Source organism: Syngnathus scovelli, chromosome 15, assembly GCF_024217435.2.
Source record: "Syngnathus scovelli strain Florida chromosome 15, RoL_Ssco_1.2, whole genome shotgun sequence".
In the NCBI taxonomy this organism is placed as follows: Eukaryota; Metazoa; Chordata; class Actinopteri; order Syngnathiformes; family Syngnathidae; genus Syngnathus; species Syngnathus scovelli.
This window is the reverse complement of record NC_090861.1, coordinates 9,504,496-9,511,762: the sequence shown is the minus strand read 5'-3', so window position 1 is coordinate 9,511,762 and position 7,267 is coordinate 9,504,496. Positions and strand designations below refer to the sequence as shown.

General features: G+C 42.2%; 1 long non-coding RNA gene across 1 annotated transcript; it reads right to left on the bottom strand.

The window, feature by feature from the left end:
• Nucleotides 1-384: 384 nt before the first annotated feature.
• Nucleotides 385-7,230, bottom strand: LOC125982517 (uncharacterized). The gene is made up of 2 exons (XR_011088241.1): nucleotides 3,763-7,230; nucleotides 385-3,685 (listed from the first exon to the last, which is right to left on the bottom strand). It is a non-coding gene; the product is annotated as an uncharacterized lncRNA (long non-coding RNA).
• Nucleotides 7,231-7,267: the final 37 nt, after the last annotated feature.

Sequence of the window (7,267 nt, the reverse complement as noted above, 5' to 3'; positions counted from 1 at the left end):
TAAAAAGTTCTCACGGGGCTTTAGAGTGCCGAGTTGACCACTGCGCATGGAGAAATGAACATCTGCAGCGTTTGGTTTAGGTTTTAGGCACATTTTTACTTTTATTGCTTAAATCGCATTTTTCCGTCGAGCTGAGCACGTTTTCTGAATTGTGCCCCTCCCGTCACGCTTCCACATACTTTTCAAAGTCAAAGTCTCCATGTCAAGACACACAAAGAGATCGAAATTACGTTTCTCACTATCCCAGGGTGACAAGACAGCGTTCACAACGCACATACAAGTAAACAACACAGGAAAAATAAAACAAGAAGATGAACAATAAGAGTTGTTAGAGATTTGCTCACTCCAACTTATTTTGCAAGAACCAAACAGAAGACAAGCAAGTTCTTTTAGACACCTGCAGGTGGAGAGTCCATTCGTCGCTGTCTGAACAGCGATTATCGAATGAAGTCTGAAAGGTCTCCTTCCTGCAAGGGCATATTTATTAGGAGGAACAGAGTGGGGGTATGAGTGGGCTGAATAGAAAGCCCTTGTCCTCTAGTCTAAACATCTCAGGGGATGTTTTACGATCTTGTGATAAGGAGGACAAGGTAAGGTATTTATTACCTGTTGCATTCCAACATAATCCTATGATAAAGATAACCTGGAAAACCCTAACATCTCCCTCCTGTTTTATCATATGATTATGCTACCCCAAACAACAAAGACAAGTAAGAAAAAAACACATATATATGTATAATGAAGAAAGAAGAATAGGAAAAATAAAAACAACAAACAATGATAGCAACACTTTCCAGTGAAGATGAGGCATTACCTTAATACCCCAGATCAAACTTATTGTGTAAGCGAAAAACCTGCTGGCCAGATGTTATTAGCAGGAAAATTCTTACACGGTCCCTTTGCCTTAAGGCGACCAGAATGCTATCAATAAAAACAAAAAGAAAAACAAAGAAACAGTACATCAGCGTATCCATTACTTGCGAAGCATATTTGATGGTCAAATCAACAAGTTTCCGTAATACATGCTCAACAGAACAGCATCTACGCAATCCACGTCTCATTATCATTATCACATCTGTCACGTCTAAGAAGTTGTATATGTGCTCGCATTTTCGTCAGCTGCTGATGTTCTAGTCTGTAGGTGAGGTCTGTCACACACACTGGCGCACACACTCGTGTCCAGTTGGCAGGCAGCATCGGACAACTCTCGTGACCACAAAACCATGATCCGTACTGAACAGGCACGTGCACTCATAGGATGCAGGTGAGGCAGTGCCTCTGAACTTCTGAATGAAGTAGGTCCCGTCCGATGGTGCAGCCATGTTGGTAGTAGAGCCCTTACACCTTGAAAACGGCTCTCTCATCCTGGCACACAGCGGTGATGTCCAAAGCTCCCATCCAGTTTCCTCCTGGAGAGCAGTCATCGTTAATGCATTTGTGGGTCCTGCAACCTTGGGTGCAACATGTGTAGTCAGCAAGACTTGGAATGGTCCCTCCCGTCGTGGCTGGCCCAGTTCCTTCCTTTAATGACCTCGATGTAGACCCAGTCTCCTGGATTGATGGGGTTGTCGACCTGTGAGGAGGAAAGATCAAGCGGCAGTAAATTTGTCTTTGACACAGTTTGAGCGTCCTGATCATATAATCTGCCAAGGACTGCTCTTCATCTGTTGTTTGCAACTCTCGTAGTCAATTGTAGTGCCCATTTAACTGGCAAATAGGAATGTTTGCGGGAAGAGTTTGAACACTTCCTAATGATTCCCTTTAACCAAAAACTATTTATGACAGGGGCGTTCCCATTTATTGCCTCCTGGTTTAAAAGAGATTGTCTTACCCATGCCTTCTTTCTCCTCACACGCTCGCATCCACACAGGGTGTGAACACACACACACACACACGCACACGCACCCACGCAGACAAAGAGATTCTAATCCATCTCTCATGTAGCTTCTCTTGATAGAATCTCCTATCGGTAACTGTATAGCAGACGTTTTAGCATATAATCCCATACTCTGCTCTCTCACTTCTACTTTTCCATGTCGGTGCAGTCGTAGGTGGCCCCTATTGCAGTCATTGTCTTGTTAACTGTTGCCTTGTGACTCCTATGCATGATTGTGTGAATGTCAAAAATTGAACGTACCTAACTTTCTGACCATCCAACCTCCACTGTGGTGCAAAAAACTTACTATTGTATTGAGTAGGTACATTGAGCAACCTAGCTTCCTCCTGACTGCCAAATGTCCTGTTCTAAAATTTATAGAACTCGACCTCTACGTCTTAAGCTTGATGAGCCAAAATATAAGATCTTGCTCTTGTTTCCTACCGTTTTAGCCTATTTGTTTTATCCAAATCCGTTCAATCTCTGATTATAATCTGTACCCCTACGTATTTTTCAAATTTTTAATTATTTATTTATCAAATCTCCTCAGTTCTGTCAAACTCAGTGCACAATGAACCTCCCTTCCACTTTGAACCAAGCTCCACCAAATTTGGGAACGCCGTAGCAAGGAGTGCGATTTGGTTGTCAGACACTCCAAGTCCATATCTTTTTGCCGCACTTCACCCTATCAAGTTGGTGTTCTTTTGTTGTTGCTTCAGAGTGACCCCATCCATCACTCTTGAATGAGTCTATTGTTCAAATGAGTCAATTTTCATCATTGTGAGTTCCTCCGCTTTTCACTGTCTTTTCTCGTCCCCGAGGATGTTGTATTTCCTCCGGAGTGTACTTGTCCTCCTCCAAGCACAACAGCAGTCTTTTCTTGTCCTTCGCCAAAGGTCAAAGGTGCTTCAGAGCCAGGCACCATTTTGTGGTTGTTCACGGCTGCAGGCGAAGTCTTGGATTGGGTTTCAGGGGCCCTGACACTGAGAATGACAGGCTGGTTTGAACACTTGTAAGACTATTTCCAAATGTAGCTGCTTCCATCAATTTGCTGGTAACATTTATTTACCAAACTTCAAATTCTCCTAATAACAGCGGTCTCGTTTTTATATCGTAAATCCTGCAACTCATCCTATTTTTGAGCTACATTTTATCTATAGTTCCAATTTAATCGGACAGTATGTTGTCTTCAGTATCATTATTGAAAATCAACTCATCGAGGTCTGCTTTCCACATCAAGCCCTGATCTGTATGTCTTGACCTCTCACATGTTATTGTCATGCTTGCTCAAAAATGTGACTTAGAGTATGGTGCTGTGAATTCTCAATCTCCCCAATGAAATTGGATCCCACCTCGTAGTTCTTATCTTTCTCATGTTCCTGTTAGCCTGCAATTGTCCAAATCAAAAATGTTTTCTTTTTACTGTCTTTCTTTTGAACCTCTAAATCTCTCGTGTTGCTAAACTATCTACACCAGAACAAAAAATTTACCACAATATAACACCAAATGTATTCGAAAATTCATTGTCATAAAGTGTTGTATTATTACTATCTTCCACTATCTGTCCTAGTCCTACTCACTCCCCCCCTTCTGAGGCTTGGCAACGCCCATGCCTCACACCTTGACAAACTTTTTGGGAGAATGCGTTCTTTACTACATACGATTCCATCATCATTTAATTTGACTTTCTTTCCAAAACGCTTCTCAATTTCTCAGTTCACACATCTTCTACATGTGTTACTGGTTCTCCAGTTTTTTTTCTAGTTAATTATCAATCCAAAAGCTACGTGTTTCTTTCTAACATTCAACCTGCTCAAAATCACTCTTTCATCAAAGTCGCTCTACTAATTTTCTATAGTAGTCGCCAACAACTTCAACCATTCAACCTGTAATTTCTTTTCATTCAGGCTATCATTCATCAATGTTCATTTGCATCTCACACGCAGTCTCCAAAAAGGAGTCTTTCTATCACATTGGTCCCAATTCATCCAAGCTCACCACACAACATTCATATATCATTTCCAACTTAGGTTTCCTGGTAGAGCAATCCACCAATTCAAAAAAGACTTAACTAAAACAACCAACTGGCAAATTAATCTGATTTTTTCCTTTGTTTTTAAATTTGAAGAACTCAATCTCTCAGATTTAGCTTGCATTTAGAATTTTGTATAATCTTATAACACAACCAATCAATTATTCCTATTAAATGTAGCATTGCAAAATCTTAAATTCACAATTTAGCTTCTTCCAATTCCTGAAAGCATGTTCCGTTGTTTTGTTAACTCCGAATTTCTCATGAGGGCTTGACACTAACATGCACTAGTGTGGATTAGTTTCTGCTCGCAAACAGATTTCTCTCTTTCCTCTCATTTTTATCTTTCAAAATCATTTCTGTTCTGCGGTGCAAATTGGATAGACCACAGTCTAGCAAAAATTTTTTATACTAAAACTTTAGCCAATGTTCATCATTTTAACATATACGCACACACATGCACAGCTCTCGCATGCAAAAGGTAGTTCCCAGCAACAATGATTCGTCACAGGCTGGCCATTTCCTGTGGTCGATCATGAGCTGGTCCCTCCCATGCACACGAGGACAGCACATTCTAATTTTATTTATTTATCTTCTAGAAGCAAGTTGCATTCCTTTACCACTTGATTTGCATATTTTAACTTCGGTGTAACACAATTTGAGCTCTAGTCATTTGTAATTTAGGCATACAAACAGCATTGTCATACTTCTTGGATGGACAGGATTTCTAATAATCTAAAAAAAATTCTAATAATCTGACAATGACATGTTTTGCTGTCATATGGGCATCTATTCTTTCTTTCTCTGTATGAGCATAAGCGGTCAAAGAGGAGGAAGCTTGTCATGCTAAAAATTTGGCTTTTTCTCTGCTCCTTCCTCCACCCTTTGATTGATATTGTTTTGCAAAACGACACTCTCGTGCGAAGTGTCCTCGTCTCCCACAGTTCCAACAGTTGTCAGAATCTCGTGGGGGTTTTGAATTATATGGCGGCCTGCGACCTTGTTGGTATCTAACTCTTCCTCTGCCCCTTTGGGAACTTTGGAAGAAGATCGTTGTATCTTCATTTAGATCATTATCATCATCTAGATGAAATACATCAGAACTTTTGCCTTTCTCAATCCCTTTATCAGCGTCTCCGGGCCACTGCATGTTTTTTGTAAACCAAGCAGTGTCCGCTTCCACCAAGTGTTTCCTCACCCAACTGCCCATTTCAGGGCGGAAATTAGTGAGGAGCGCATTTTTAAGCTGTTGTTGATAAGCACTCTCAGCTGTATCATTGAATGGGATGCCACTATGCACCCTGAATTCTTTGTCAAATTTCCTTGTACTCCATACATTTTCTTCCACTTCAGCATGCATTGCATACAATTAAGAAATCTACTTGCCATGAACTTCTCGTTTTAAAGAAGAGCAGAGCAAGAGATTTACCATTCTTATTTCCCATCTTAATTTAGTCGCTTAAGGTTTTACAATTTTTTTTCAATTTTTTTTTCTTTGAGGATCCTCAATGCAGGTTTAAATTGACCTTTCAACAAATTACTAGCCTGTTTTATTGCCATGGATCAACGCTAGAACTGCTTTTTAGTCAATTTATCCTACCAGTCACACACTCAATCACACTAACTCCAGCGCTTTTTTAGGCCTCATGGCTCGGACAAACCAAAGCCGTATCTCATAGCTCGGATAAACCAAAGCCGAATCTCATAGCTCGGACAAACCAAAGCCGAATCTCATAGCTCGGACAAACCAAAGCCGAATCTCATAGCTCGGACAAACCAAAGCCGAATCTCATAGCTCGGACAAACCAAAGCCGAATCTCATAGCTCGGACAAACCAAAGCCGAATCTCATAGCTCGGACAAACCAAAGCCGAATCTCATAGCTCGGACAAACCAAAGCCGAATCTCATAGCTCGGACAAACCAAAGCCGAATCTCATAGCCCGGACAAACCAAAGCCGTATCTTTAGCGCTTTAACTTACTTGTCCCCTGGTTCGTTGCACCGCCGGATCCCGTCAATCCACCTCTGTCAGACGAAGGCAGACCTAAGATGCTGGCCCAGCGAAGAATTCTCTTCCCAGGACTTTCTTTTCCAGGTCCTCCTAATGGACGCTGGCTTGTCGACAATGCAGCACGTCCTCCTTCGCCGGTCAGATGGTGGGTATGAGGATCCCGGGTTTCGGCACCAAAATGTTAGAGATTTGCTCACTCCAACTTATTTTGCAAGAACCAAACAGAAGACAAGCAAGTTCTTTTAGACACCTGCAGGTGGAGAGTCCATTCGTCGCTGTCTGAACAGCGATTATCGAATGAAGTCTGAAAGGTCTCCTTCCTGCAAGGGCATATTTATTAGGAGGAACAGAGTGGGGGTATGAGTGGGCTGAATAGAAAGCCCTTGTCCTCTAGTCTAAACATCTCAGGGGATGTTTTACGATCTTGTGATAAGGAGGACAAGGTAAGGTATTTATTACCTGTTGCATTCCAACATAATCCTATGATAAAGATAACCTGGAAAACCCTAACAAGAGTGATAGCACGCTAGCCGCTCCCGATGCACAGCAGAGTCCGGAAAGATAAGACAGAGTTCACAACGCACACACAAGTAAACAACACAGGAAAAATAAAACAAGAAGATGAACAATAAGAGTGATAGCATGCTAGCCGCTCCCGATGCACAGCAGAGTCCGGAAAGATAAGACAGAGTTCACAACATACATACAAGTAAACAACACAGGAAAAATAAAACAAGAAGATGAACAATAAGAGTGATAGCATGCTAGCCGCTCCCGATGCACAGCAGAGTCCGGAAAGATGACAGTCAACCAGGCCACTGTGAACACGAGCACACAGCAGGCACGCACTGTCCGGTTCGTGGATCCTATCAGGCGAACGCAACCCATCTTGTCGTCCAGCGAACAAACGTACGCCAGGAGAATGGAAGGCACGGCTGGGCGAGCTGCGTTGGCCGCAAGCCTGGCCCGACGTGTCCGCGCTGGCCCCTCTTCTCTTTTTGTTTACATTCACTGAAGCTAAACGCGTACAACTTGGGACGTCATGAGACTTCACTTCCGGCTGGCGGCTCGGTGCAGTCAAACTCGTCTGCGCGGCAAATTTAAATTAAATTTTTCAGAGCAACAGCTTCCTTTTCGTTGTTTCGAGCGTCAATTTATATTTATAAGCCCATAAGCTAACTAAAACCGATTTGTACATAAATCGGTTTCTCTAGGCCTTTAAAGCAATGCGACAGTGAGCGCCCGGCGCGCTGCGGTTGCGCGATCGGACCAAATAAAGCTCCCTGTGCACTGAGGTCCACTTAAATTTTGGAAAGTACATCAGGACTTTAAAAATATTTTCTAAATT